Genomic DNA, 15,268 nt, shown 5'->3' on the forward strand with positions numbered 1-15,268 from the left:
GAAACTGTATTTCATGCTACGGAGCATGCTCAGGCACTTACTGCATCAGAGGCTAGGTCGGGTAATGAACTCTTTGGCCCTGCCTCTGATGTGGGGAGCCCATATAGACCACAGGGAATCAGGTGTCCTGACAATTTGGCCAGACTACTCCCAACAGGCTTGCAGAGGGCCGCCCCTATGACTTGTCACCTCATTGTTGTTGGTCAGATGATGACTGTTGAGGTGTTTTGGTTGTGGCAGCCATGAGGTCATCATTCAAGTGGCGGTTCAAAATAGGACGCTAGTTATGCCACTCATGACGTGTCACTCTGCTTTTGTCTCCAGGAGGTGCATTGTGGTCCACCCTGGTTTGGGATGGACCCAGGTTATAAAAGGGGCTGGAGCCAAGAAGAAGGTGCCCAATCTTCTATTATGCTCCGAAAGAGCACACCTCCATGTGTTGAACCCATTGCGGCTTTAGGCCAGAGGTAGGCAGGGATAGGTCATCGATGCATGCTGCCACCACAGTTGGTAACGCAGAACGTTTAAGAACAGCTCCTGTCCTACCAGTCCTGCTAGTGCAGCCCAGTGGCATAAACAGGCCTGCTGCTGCTGATGCGCCTGCTGTCCACAGGTGTGTCCCCTATGCACACGGACTGTGTAACCAATGGCCCCTGTGTTGTTAACAGGAAGTTCCGGGGCTGGGTGGTCGTGTGGACCCTGTGACGCTAACAGGGCTCCAAGTCTCCAGATCCGAGTTGCGTCTAACTCGGTTCAGGCTACTATTTGTTTGAGAGTCAACCTGCTCTGTATCCTCCACCTAACCTTCCAGTTGTCAAACTCTCCTTTTCCATCTGTGAGCACGGTGGACACCGAATGGCGATTGGGATATCTACCTTTCTCTTTCTTTTTTTCTTAATATTTTTGATATAGCGGTAACATAGTATATACCACCTTATCCAAATATGCCAGTCCCACCATACCAGATGTTGTTTCTTCAGCAAATGTTAATGTTGCTTAACCACCAAACCCACGGACACAAACTTTTTTACCCTTTCCGACACACCTGTTCCCCTTTCCACCAGCATCTGTCCTTTTTCAACTCAGTTTGTATATGACCAAAAATGCAACTCTGCAGAGACACCGTACTCAACGCCGTCTCAGCACAGCAGCCAGCCCTCGGTCCCTCAGATGTGGACAAGTAAGACCATTTCCTCCTATCGATGAAAAAGCGTTGAGATTCACTCTGTGCACCACTGGTGTTTAGTGGAAAAGCAGATGTAAGATTGCGTACCACCTTCTGCTGATACTCCTGCATACGTGTGTCCCTTTCTATGGCAGGAGTTATTTCACAAAATTTTGTGTTGTACCGGGGATCTAACAGTGTGGCAACCCAGTAGTCAGCATGAGTTGTAATTCGTACAATCCGAGGGTCATGTTGTAGGTAGTGCAGCAAGAAGGCGCTCATGTATAGAGATGAGCGAACCGGTCGTGGTTCGCTTCGAGTTCGGTTCGTCGAACGTTCGACGAACCGAACTCGAACTGCATAGGAAACTATGGCAGGCAATCACTAACACATAAAAACACCTAGAAAACACCCTCAAAGGTGTCCAAAAGGTGACAAACAACTCACAACACAACACAAACACATGGGAAAGTGACAAGGACATATACTCATGCGAAAACAAAAGAGCTGGACAAGGAAAAAGAGGAGGACACACAGATATGAGTATATGCAAGGAAACGTCGATGCCATTATTGTGCAACTTGAGCCCTGCTCATTTTAGGCTTCCAATCTGGATAAATTGCCTGAGTTTGCCACGTACGCCTTGGGGATCTTGTCGTGTCCTGCACCAGCGTTCTCTCGGAACCTGTCTTCAGTGCTGCTGGGGGTCTGCTGGCAGATAAGCACACGTGTCTGTCCACTGACAATGTGGACATGGCTCTCAGAGGACTTTTCTTCCCCTGGGTCAGCCAGGGAAGGCGAAAGGCACGTGTTTGAAAAGGGGGATCAAGTGATGCCAGTCAAGTGGGGTGTGTGTGGCCCAATTAGTGGAAACAAGGGAGACTGTGGTTGGAGTCCCCTCGCTTATGAAAAAAGAACCAAGATGAACAAGTCATGGCTCTCAGAGGACTTTTCTTCCCCTGGGTCATCCAGGGGAGGTGAAAGGCACGCGTATTTTTGAGAGTGCTTCATGCAAAGCATCTTTTTCTTTTTCCAAAGGGTTGTCAACTAATGCCAGTCAAGTGGGGTGTGTGTGGCCCAATTAGTGGAAACGAGGGAGACTGTGGTTGGAGTCCCCTCGCTTTTGAAAAAAGAACCAAGATGAACAAGTCATGGCTCTCAGAGGACTTTTCTTCCCCTGGGTCATCCAGGGGAGGTGAAAGGCACGCGTATTTTTGAGAGTGCTTCATGCAATGCATCTGTTTCATTTTGAAAAGGGGGATCAAGTGATGCCAGTCAAGTGGGGTGTGTGTGGCCCAATTAGTGGAAACGAGGGAGACTGTGGTTGGAGTCCCCTCGCTGTGTTTTACATGATTTTCGAAGGGCAAGACATGCCTAAGAGGTTGAGTTTCATCATCTGCAACTTGTTGGCAACAGAAAGGCTGCCTTTACACCCTTTTGAGACCGGGGATTTTTGAAACCTTATGCCCATTGCAGTGCCCCAAGAGCCGATGGCCAGTCGTCTCTTCTTCTCCAAGAAAGGCGTGCCCGCGCTACCACAGCAGGTCGCACACAACCTCACCGATTCCTTGAGAAACTCTGTTTGTGACAGGGTGCATTTCACCACAGATACTTGGACCAGTAAGCATGGACAGGGGAGTTACATGTTGCTGACTGGGCACTGGGTAACTATGGTGAGAGATGGAGAAGGGTTTGCTGTACAAGTCTTGCCGTCCCCACGACTTGTGTGTCAATCCTTCCTCTGTATGTACAAGTTCCTCCACTGCTTCTGCCTCCTCAACCTCGTGTGGGTCCTCCACCTCGGCCCAAACCCTGTGTGGTCAGGCCACCCTTCCTTGTAACTGCGCCCAAGGAATCCCACACACCTCCTTACTATGCTGGCAGCAGAGCTCAAGGCCATCAGGCGGTCAAATGTTGACTTTGAAATGTAGGGGAAATGTGAGACACCGCTGAGGAATTGTGGACGGTTAGCTCTGGAGAGTGAGACCGAGTTTCATCAATGGTTGTCTACACTCAACCAGCAGTCAGGGAAGGTCGGGTGCGACAATGATGCAAACCAGTCTGAGACCCTTCTTTAGGGCAATGTGACACACGTGCCTTGTATGGCTCACGTGTTGAACCTGGTTCTCCAGCAATTTTTAAAACACTATCCCGGCCTACATGGCCTTCTGCAGAGGGCACGATGTAACGCCTGCCTGGATCGACACACTCAGATGGGCTGTAAAGGATAGGCTAGAGGCAAGCCACTCACCAAGCTGGACACCCAGAACCCTGAAACCCTTTAACCCCAATACAGTGATTTGGAATTACACAGGGCCCAAGTTGATCAATACCTGTGGAAGGCTGCAGTTCCAGAGAATAGTAGTCATGCAGGGTCAAAAACATTAATTGAGGAAGAGGAACAGAATGGGATGGCCAGGACTTAATCAGAAAACAAGCAGAGGTGAAATGCGGATCGGCCAACGAGGTACATAAACAGCAAGCAGGAAAAGTAGTCAGGTAACAAGCACACAAACTCATAAAACTGAACTGGAGGTAACAGTAACAAGAGGTTCATAGCTTTGTCTGGCAGTGGTCTGCAGACAGGAGGGGCCTAAAAAAGGGTGTGGTGTCTTCCCATTGGTTGGAGCTGAATAATAGTACTTCATCTGTGAGATACCCACCACCTACATTCAGCCTGTCGTTCTGTATCTGTCAAGGTAACGCAACCCAGTGGGTGACCATAACCTGCGTCCACCTGCGCCGCAGGCATCAACTCCTTTCCCATTATCAGCACTATGCACGAAAGGAACACGTTGTCACCTGGCGACCGGAGTACAAATTGACGTAGAGGACTACGGTGGTGACTTAACAGCTGTGTGCGGCAATGATGCAAACATGGCAGCGTGCCTTCGTCAGGCCCATGTGACACACGTGACTTGTATGGCTCACGTGTTTAATCTGATTCTCCAGCAATTTTTAAAACAACATCCCGGCCTACATGGCCTTGTACAGCGGGCACGCTCAGTATGTGCTCACTTCCATCGTTCGCACCCAGTAGCTCAACAACTTTCATCACTCCTGAAGTCTTAAGGTCTGGCAGTTAAACGTCAGAAATGCGATGTTCCGACATGCAGGAATTTTAATCTGCACATGTTGCAGCGTCTTTGGCAGCACCGCAGAGCCCAGCTGAAATACGTTATGACGTATACCCTGGGCTAACTTGATCCAGAGGTGGTGCAGATCACGCTGCTGGAGTCGTGTCAGATCACGGACATATGCACCGTTCTACACAGTTTACAAATGTCGACGCAAATGTTTAACACTGGCGATGACATTCTCAGCGTGACAATTTTGGTCATCTACATGATGGAACACACTGTAAGTATTATTCGGAGTCAGGTGTTGGTCCAAGAGGAAGGGAGGAAGTACTGGAGGAGTCATATGTGGAAGGGATAACAAGATCCACAAGGTCCAGACGGTCAGTGCCACCTTGGCGGCAGTCATGGTACGGTGGGGGAGAGGGATTATCAAGGGAGCATAGTATCAGCAAAACAGTTGAGGAAGGTGCAGGAGCCCAGGAAGAAATGGAGGACGAACTGGCGATGGGCATGGAAGACTCAGCAGATTAGTGAGAGCTTGTTCACATTTTGGTTGTGCGAGGTTGTGGGGAGAGGGCAGAGGAAGGAGGCACGATTCTCACCTCTCCGCCACCAACACACCAAGGACTTTGTCCTCCTGGATGCTCAAGACACATGAGTAGAGTTGAGCGCGGTTCGCGGTTCGTGGTTCTCCAGTTCGCGGCTCGAGTGATTTTGGGGGCTGTTCTAGATCGAACTAGAACTCGAGCTTTTTGCTAAAGCTCGATAGTTCTAGATACGTTCGAGAACGGTTCTAGCAGCAAAAAGACCAGCTAATTCCTAGCTGGCTTTCCGCTGTAATAGTGTAAGTCACTCTGTGACTCACACTATTATGAAATTTCAGTGTATAGTGTGCGGGAACAGCGCATTCAGATCACTGCTGTATGGATAATGGCCATTTTTTTTTTTTTCCTTGTCTTCCTTCCCTAAGCGCGCGCATGTAGTGGGGCGGGCCAGCATGTCAGCCAATCCCAGACACACACACAGCTAAGTGTACTTTTAGCCAGAGAAGCAACGGCATGTGTGATACATGGCACCCCACTTGACTGGCATCAGTTGATGCCCCTTTTCAAAATGAAACAGATGCTTTAAGCACTCTCAAAACTACGCGTGCCTTTCGCCTCCCCTGGCTGACCCAGGGGAAGAAAAGTCCTCTGAGAGCCATGTCCACATTGTCAGTGGACAGACACGTGTGCTTATCTGCCAGCAGACCCCCAGCAGCACTGAAGACAGGTTCCGAGAGAACGCTGGCTGCAGGACACGACAAGATCCCCAAGGCGTACGTGGCAAGCTCAGGCAATTTATTCAGATTGGAAGCCTAAAATGAGCAGGGCTCAAGTTGCACAGTAATGGCATCGATGTTTCCTTGCATATACTCATATATCTGTGTCTCCTCCTCTTTTACCTTGTCCAGCTCTTTTGTTTTCGCATGAGTATATGTCCTTGTCACGTTCCCATGTGTTTGTGTTGTGTTGTGAGTTGTTTTTCACCTTTTGGACACCTTTTGAGGGTGTTTTCTAGGTGTTTTTATGTGTTTGTGATTGCCTGCCATTGTTTCCTATGTGGTTCGAGTGGTTCGCCGAACCGGTTCGCCGAACCGAACTCGAACGAGACCTCCGTTCTGCGAACCGAACTCGAGCCGAACCGCGACCGGTTCGCTCATCTCTAGTTGTCAGGCGTTGTCGTGGCACAGACCCTACAACTTCACTAAAAAGTTAAGGCTAGGGGCTAGGTTGACCGATTGTAGAATGGACAACCTGTCCAGTCCGGAAAGACTTGCTTTCAAGAAGTATATTGATGAGAGTTTGGCCAATGATCACAGCTGCGGCAGGATTTTTCTTTGTTAAAAAGAAAGATGGTGGATTACGCCTGTGTCTGGATCTTTGAGAGCTTAACCAGATTATGGTTTGTGATCCATATCCCATGCTGCTTATTCAGAACCTTTTTAACCAGATTTCTGGTGTAAGTGGTTGGCCAAACTCAACCTGGTTTCGAGGACTGGTTTCGCCAACTATTATAGAAAGTTTATAAAAAAAAAAATCTGCTTTAGCGAGACCTCTGACAGATATGACTAAAAAAGGGGCGTACTTCTCTGATTAGTCAGAGTGCTATTAAGTATCTAAAAAAAATTTTCGCATCAGGTCCAGTACTTATACAGTCGATGTGTTTCATCCTTTTCAGTGGAGGTGGACGCATCTGAGATAAGGGTAGGGAATGTGTTATCTCAGGATCCGTCACTTGGTAAGCTCCACCCATGTGCTTTCTTTTCCAGGAAGTTGGCACCAGCCAAACGTAATTTTGACATAGGTAACAGGGAATTACTTGCCATCAAGATGGTAGTTGAGGAATGGTGATACTTCCTGGAGGTGGCCATCCACCCGGTTACTGTTATTACTGACCATAAAAAGGTTTTGTGCCTTGAGTCTGTTAAGTGCCTTTCTCTGAGACAAGTTCGGTGGTCTTTGTTCTTTAACAGGTTTAACTTTTTGTATCACGTTCTGCTTTGGGTCTAAGAACACTAAGGCGGATGTATTGTCCAGGATTTTTCCATGTGGAGATCCTCAGGAGGAATCGCTGTTCATCCTTCGGAAAGGTGTAGTAGTATCAGCATTCAGTACTGATGTGGAGTCTGAGATTGCTGAGGTTCAGGATGAGGCACCATCAGGGGTTCCAGCGAACAAGTTGTTTATTCCCCTGAATTTTTGCCTTAAGGTGGGAGCATCACGATTTTGTACTCACTGGTCACCCTGGGGTAAAGGTTACATAGGTTCTCCTGTTACATCATTTTTGGTAGCCCAAGATCCGAAGAGATGTGGATCCAAACCATCGTGGTCCAAGCCATCACACTTTCGAACATCTTGATCTTTGCTACCGTTCAGTGTTTCCTAGCAAACCGTGGACGGATATTTCTATGGGTTTCATAACGGATCTGCTTCTCTCTGCTGCTAATATGGTTGTTTTAGTGGTGATTGACAGATTCTCTAAAATGTCCCACTTTTTGCTTTACAGTCTCTGCCAAATGCCAAGATTTTAGGGTTGAAATAATTTTTATTAAAGAATTTTCATACAATCAATGCAAAACAAACAGTAACTTAATACAGGATACTCAATACATTAACGTATCAAGTGAGTAAACCATCATATCTAAGGGAAAGGGTAGGGAGAAAAGGAAGGGATGGGATGAAGGAAAGAACATTTTATTGGGAAGGAGAGAAAAAGAGGGAAGGGAGTGTGAAAGGGTAAGAAACAATGGAGAACTTTTATAATAATTCAAGTTTATATATACATAAAGAAGATAAAATGTAGAATAAAAAAGTCAAATTCCAGGTATAGAAGTCTCAATTTTCAAGGGTTGTGAAGTTTAAAAATCAGACATGAAGCACATGGACCAGACTCTATTAAGAATTTTGTTGGTAAGAAAACCAAGAGCTCCATTTTTTATGATATGCAGCAAATGAATTATTATAAATTGCGTAACTTTGTTTGAGATCGTTATGTAAGGTAACTTTGTCAATCACCTCGGTGATTGTGGGAATCAAAACTTGTCTCCAGTATGATGCAATTAGATTTTTAGCTACCACGCATATGTGACGCCCTGGACTATCCAGGTTGTCCCAGGTAGTCACACACACACACACACAACATCACACCCCTTCCAGTTAGGTAACACCAGTAAAACATAGAAAACCTTGTCACCACCCTCCAGGTTTGATGTCCACACCAGGGGTGGTGGAGCCAGGTGGTTGGTTCCACCCACCGAGGAGTTCACAGGCCTGGAGGCGGGAACCTAAGTAGTCGAGTTCAAGTGAGTAGAGCGAGGAGTTCTGACAGTGAAGGAGGGAGGTTGCATCTAGAAGCAGACCTGTGCTCAGGCCTACCACAGACTACTCCGGTGGCTGGGTTGGAGCCCAGTCACCATTGGCAAGGAGGCAGATGGTAGTGGCCGCCTGCAGGAGACCGGGAATACGACCGGTGGAACCGTAAGGGACCGGGGCAGGGTAGTGGCCCGCTGGAACCGAACCGGGGAGCCAACTGGATACCGGAGCACCAGGCAGGGTACTCAGACCCCGAACTAGGCTATAAGCCACCACCATAGTCAAATCAACTGATTGCGGTCTGGACTTCGGGGTTCATTCCCACCTAAGTCCCGATTGAAGGCAACAGCCCAACCATTCCGGATAAGTGCCACCGCCAAGGGCAAGAGATCCAAAGGGCCAGAGTCTGTGGGCAAACGGGCTCCTCCGACACCTATACACCGGGGAGCGGACTACCGGTGCCTAGGCACAGAAGTCAAGATTCACACACAGGTGCAGGAGAATGGCGGACATTGCCAACCTAACTGGAAAAGCTGCAGCCGGCTGCGGGCCCCGTTCATCACTCAGTTTGGTTTACCAGCGACTCTAGTGTCTTGTGTCAGAGTGAGTACACCAGTGCCATCCGGCACCACGCTGCGCTGCACCCCAACCCTCCACCCTGCACCCCGGCCCTTGCCAACCGGGCCCCGGGACCAACATCCCCTACCCACGGAGGGGTCAACACCTAGCTGCGCCACTACACCGCTCCCAGGAGTCCCCGCACCTCCACCGCAGCGGTGGTGTCCACCATCACCACAACCCGTGGGTGGCGTCACGAACTATCATTCCCAAACCGAACACCCGCATTCCCCGCGCGTAGCGCCAACCCCCTTGCAGAGTGACGTGACCCCCGGGTCCGTGAGAGGCTCGAGCCACCACCCGCAGTATACGAGCACGGATCCGAGTGGCTCGGTGGCCGCAGCCGAGCCCGCGGGACGGTACACATATGTGAATTATTATTGGTCTAACAATTGGGTCGATATGCTCCATATCCAAAGATAAAACAGCCATTTGTGGCGTAAGGTTAATAGAAATGTGGGTTATCCGGTTTATCAGAGCGGATATTCCTGACCAAAAGCCCTTTAATTTCGGGCAGCTCCAGAAGGTATGAAGGAGATTTCCCTCGCTTCCACATTCTCTCCAACAAAGTGGCGACGGAGTTAATGCTGCTCTATTTAAAAGCACCGGGGTATAATACCATCTTGTGAAGGTCTTGTAAAATGATTCATGCAAAGTCGCACAAGCAATAGAATTATATGTTGTTTTAAGGCAGCGTTGCCATTGTTCCAAGGAGAAGATCTTATTTAGATCTTTTTCCCATTTGACCATATAAGGACTCTTAATGAATAAGTGGTCATTGTTAATAAAATCATAAATATTCCTTGTTTTCCAAATTGTTACACTGGCTGAGTTGCAGAACAGGAAACTAATAAGTTCTGGCAAAGAATTATTATTATGGAGTAAAGCGGGCTTTACACGCTACGACATCGCTAATGCGGAGTCGTTGGGGTCACGGAATTCGTGACGCACATCCGGCCGCATTAGCGATGCCGTTGCGTGTGACATCGATTAGCGATTTTGCATCGTTGCAAAACAGTGAAAAATCGCTAATCGGCGACACGGGGGTCCATTCCCAATTATCGTTACTTCAGCAGTAACGAGGTTGTTCCTCGTTCCTGCGGCATCACACATCGCTGCGTGTGACGCCGCAGGAGCGAGGAACGTCTCCCTACCTGCCTCCCGGCCGCTATGCGGAAGGAAGGAGGTGGGCGGGATGTTACGTCCCGCTCATCTCCGCCCCTCCGCTGCGATTGGGCGGCGGTTCAGTGACGTCGCTGTGACGCCGCACGGACCGCCCCCTTAGAAAGGAGGCGGTTCGCCGGTCACAGCGACGTCGCCGGACAGGTAAGTATGTGTGACGGCTCTGGGCGATGTTGTGCGGCACGGGCAGCGATATGCCCGTGTCGCGCAACAGATGGGGGCGGGTACGCACACTAGCGATATCGGGACCGATATCGCAGTGTGTAAAGTAGCCTTTAGTCATTAAGAGCCCCTCTAAGTGAAAGAACTGGTTTAAAAGCTGAGTCAGGGATACCAAATCTAAGTCTTATATCTAAAAAATGTATAAAATCCTTGCCATTATAGATATCTAGAATGCTTTTTAATCCCAGCTTGGCCCAGGACAAAGGAATCTCTACATTTGCTAAAAGTCCCAGAAACTTTAAGGGATAATCTTTAATTTCCTCAAATTTGGATATACCCAGTCTATGTCTAGATAACTCTTTCCATGCATTAACGGTCGCTGAAAGAGTAGGAAATTTAGGTAGGGGCAAAAGGGGATTTGCAATGTGGGAGAGAATAAGTGAGCGGAGTGAGGAACCACCATTGAGCCCTGTCTCTAACGCAATCCAGGCAAGATAATTATTATTCACCCAATTTTGACTTTGTCCTATTAAATTTGTTTGGTAATAACCCTTTATGTTTGGAAGACTATAACCCCCCCACCTTTTCTTATGCTTTGTTAAAATAGTTTTTGCTAATCTAGGTTTTTTATGGTTCCAAACAAAGTCATTTAGTAATTTCTGGAGGTGATTAAGATATTTTGATGGTATAGTTAAAGGTATTGCTCTAAAAATATATAATATTTTCAGGAGAATTACCATTTTAAAAGACAAAATTCTTCCAAGCCAAGTTAAATCAGTCTTTATCATATTGTTAATATCTTTCCGGACTGTTCCAACCAATTTTTCTAAATTAGACTCAATTAGAAACCGCAAGTTCTTACTAAGAGAGATTCCCAAATACTCCAGTGATTTTTCTACCCATGTAAATGAGGTATAGCTCTTAATGTTTCTTATAGTGGCATCTTCTAAATTGAATTGTAATATTTTGGATTTTCCCAAATTTAATTTATAGTAGGAAATTCTTGAAAATCTATCCAATGTAGCCTTTGATTCCCTAATTGAGTTCATAGGGTCAAAGTGACAAAATAACATCATCTGCAAATAATCGTATTTTATATTGGCGATTATTTATTAGAATGCCTTTTATGCTGCCATTACTTATAATATGTTTAGCCAAGGGTTCCATTCCCATAGCGAACAACAGTGGAGAAAGAGGACAACCTTGCCTACTGCCATTAGAAATAGCAATTGGTCGGGAGAAGTGGTTATTTGCATACATTTTTGCAGAAGGGTTAGAGTAGAGGGACATAATGGTCATGATAAAGTTTTCATTAAAGCCAAATCTAGTTAGGGTTAATTTCAAATACTTCCAATTTATTAAATCAAATGCCTTTTCGGCATCTAAGGCCAATAAAAGAGAGGGATATTTTGTGTCTCCCATAACTGATATCAAGTTTAACGTTCTTCTAGTGCCGTCTGAGGCCTATTATTATGGTGGACTATTTGGAGAAGGGAGCCACTATTACGGGCTCCTACTATGCAGAACAAATAAGAAGATTGCGGGAGGCTATCAAGGAGAAAAGGCGTGGCAAACTGCGGGCTGGAGTGCTGTTTCACCAAGATAACGCGCCGGGTCACAAAGCTGCAGTTGCCATGGCAACCATTCAAGAAGCGGGCTTTGAAATGGTGGAACACCCCCTCTATTCATCAGATCTAGCCCCCAGTGACTTCTTTCTCTTTCCTCGCCTCAAGGAACACCTCTGGGGCAAGAAATTTGATGACAATAGCGACATGATAACCGCTGTTGGTGATTTTTTTGAGGGTCAAGATCAAGAATATTTTTCGAAGGGAATTCTAAGTTTAGAAAAGAGATGGACTAAATGTATAGACTTGTTAGAAGACTATGTAGAAAATTATTATTATTTTTTTTAATATATTCATTGTGTTTATTATCATTAATTTTGGATCGCCCCTCGTACTTGTGAAAAATCCCAGTATTCCAAGGATGTGTTCTCAGAGAAAGGTTGTCAGGTGTTGCCATGGCACAGACCCTACAACTTCACTAAAAAGTTAAGGCTAGGGGCTAGGTTGACCAATTGCAGAATGGACAACCTGTCCAGTCCGGAAAGACTTGCTTTCAAGAAGTATATTGATGAGAGTTTGGCCAATGGTCACATTAGGCCTTCATACTGTCCAGTTGCGGCAGGATTTTTCTTTGTTAAAAAGAATGATGGTGGATTACGCCTGTGTCTGGATCTTTGAGAGCTTAACCAGATTATGGTTTGTGATCCATATCTCATGCTGCTTATTCAGAACCTTTTTAACCAGAATTCCGGTGTACGTGGTTCGCCAAACTCAACCTGGTTTCGAGGACTGGTTTCGCCAACTATTATAGACAGTTTATAAAAAAAAAATTCTGCTTTAGCGAGACCTCTGACCGATATGACTAAAAAAGGGGCGTACTTCTCTGATTAGTCTGAGAGTGCTTTTAAGTGTCTAAAAAATTTTCCGCATCAGGTTCGGTACTTATACAGTCAATGTGTTTCATCCTTTTACGGTGGAGGTGGACGCATCTGAGATAAGGCTAGGGAATGTGTTATCTCAGGATCCGTCACTTGGTAAGCTCCACCCATGTGCTTTCTTTTCCAGGAAGTTGGCACCAGCCAAACGTAATTTTGACATAGGTAACAGGGAATTACTTGCTATCAAGATGGTAGTTGAGGAATGGTGATACTTCCTGGAGGTGGCCATCCACCCGGTTACTGTTATTACTGACCATAAAAAGGTTTTGTGCCTTGAGTCTGTTAAGTGCCTTTCTCTGAGACAAGTTCGGTGGTCTTTGTTCTTTAACAGGTTTAACTTTTTGTATCACGTTCTGCTTTGGGTCTAAGAACACTAAGGCAGATGTATTGTCCAGGATTTTTCCATGTGGAGATCCTCAGGAGGAATCGCTGCCCATCCTTCGGAAAGGTGTAGTAGTGTCAGCATTCAGTACTGAGGTGGAGTCTGAGATTGCTGAGGTTCAGGATGAGGCACCATCAGGGGTTCCAGCGAACAAGTTGTTTATTCCCGTGAACTTTTGCCTTAAGGTGGGAGCATCACGATTGTGTACTCACTGGTCACCCTGGGGTAAAGGTTACATAGGTTCTCCTGTTACATCATTTTTGGTAGCCCAAGATCCGAAGAGATGTGGATCCAAACCATCGTGGTCCAAGCCATCACACTTTCGAACATCTTGATCTTTGCTACCGTTCAGTGTTTCCTAGCAAACCGTGGTCGGATATTTCTATGGGTTTCATAACGGATCTGCCTCTCTCTGCTGCTAAAATGGTTGTTTTAGTAGTGATTGACAGATTCTCTAAAATGTCCCACTTTTTGCTTTACAGTCTCTGCCAAATGCCAAGATTTTAGCTCAGGTTTTCATAGGGAGATTGTCAGACTCCATGGAGTCCCGTCTGACATTTTCTCTGATAGGGGTACTGAGTTCATCGCTAATTTTTGGAAAGGTTTTTGCTCTCACTTGGGGATCAAGCTGTCCCACTTATTGGCTTTCGATCCCCAGTCTAATGGTCAAGCTGAGTGCGTGAATCAAAACCTGGAACAATATTTGCATTGTTTTGTATCTGACAATCAGGAAGAGTGGTAAGCGTTGCTTCTCTGGCAGAGTTTGCTATTAACAACCACCATCATGAATCCTCTGGTGTATTGCTTTGTTTTTGTGTCTATGGTCAACATCTTCAATTTTGCACGTTGCATAAAGGTCACTCTTCCAGGGTACCAGAAGAGAACCAGGTAGGCTCTGTAGTATCGTCTATGTGGAGAAATGTTCAGCAGCACTTGCTAAGCATGGGGACTAAATATACTGCTCAAAAAAAATAAAGGGAACACTTAAACAAGGACTTTGTATTTTGGTGTTCCCTTTATTTTTTTGAGCATTATATAAGCATGTGGTTGACTGTGGACATGTCTGGTCCGAACCTGTGTGTGGGTGATTGGGTTTGGCTATCCACAAAAAAAATCAAACTTAAGTTACCTTCTCTTAAGTTTGGGCCTCATTTCATTGGTCCGTTCAAGATTTCTGCCGTCATCAATCTGCTGGCTTTCCGGTTGGCGTTACCAGCTGTGTACAAAATCCATAATGTGTTAAAAAAAATCTCTTAACCCCTTCATGAGCGGCCGATTTTTCGCTTTCCGGTTTTTTTTTCGCCATTCTTTTTCTGAGAGACGTAACTTTTTTATTTTTCAGTCAATATGGTCCTGTGAGGGCTCATTTTTTGCGGAACGAGCTGTACTTTTAAATGAAACCATCAGTTTTACCATATAGTGTACAAGAAAATGGCAAACAAATTCCAAATGCTGAAAAATTGCAAAAAAAGTGCGATAGCACTATGGTTTTTGAGATATTTTATTCACTGTGTTCACTATATGGTAAAACTGATGTGTGGGTGTGATGCCTCAGGTCAGTGCGAGTTTGTAGACACCAAACATGTATAGGTTTACTTTTATATAAGGGGTTAAAAAAAAATCGGAAGTTTGTCCGAAAAAAGTGGCGCACGTTTTACGCCATATTCCGTGACCCGTAGCGTTCTCATTTTTTGGGATCTATGGCTCAATGACGGCTTATTTTTTGCGTCTCGAGCTGACGTTTTTAACGGTACCATTTTTGCGCAGATGCTACGTTTTGATCGCCTCTTATTGCATTTTGCGCAAAAGTTGTGGCGACAAAAAAAACATCGTTTTGGCGTTTGGAATTTTTTTGCCGCTATGCCGTTTACTGATCAGATTCATTGATTTTATATTTTGATAGATCGGGCGTTTCTGAACGCGGCGATACCAAATGTGTGTATATTTTTTATTTTTTTAACCCTTTAATTTTCAATGGGGCGAATGGGGGGTGATTTGAACTTTTAGGTTTTTTTGTTTTTTTTTTAATTTTTTAAAACTTTTTTTTTAACTTTTTTTTTTATTTTACTAGTCCCCCTAGGGGGCTATTGCGATCAGCATTCCGATCGCTCTGCAGTATCTGCTGATCACAGCTACAAGGCTGTAAACAGCAGATACGCTGTCTTTCTCTTTTGCTGTGCCCCGGGCACAGCGAAAGTGAAACCAAGTCAGGTGTAGTACAGGAGTCATCACATGACCCTGTGCTACCATGACAACTATCGGGAGTCACGTGATCGCGTCACGTGACTTCCGGTATCGGGCGGTAAGGAAAACATTACCGCA

Source organism: Anomaloglossus baeobatrachus, chromosome 3 (assembly GCF_048569485.1).
Source record: "Anomaloglossus baeobatrachus isolate aAnoBae1 chromosome 3, aAnoBae1.hap1, whole genome shotgun sequence".
NCBI classification, from domain to species: Eukaryota; Metazoa; Chordata; class Amphibia; order Anura; family Aromobatidae; genus Anomaloglossus; species Anomaloglossus baeobatrachus.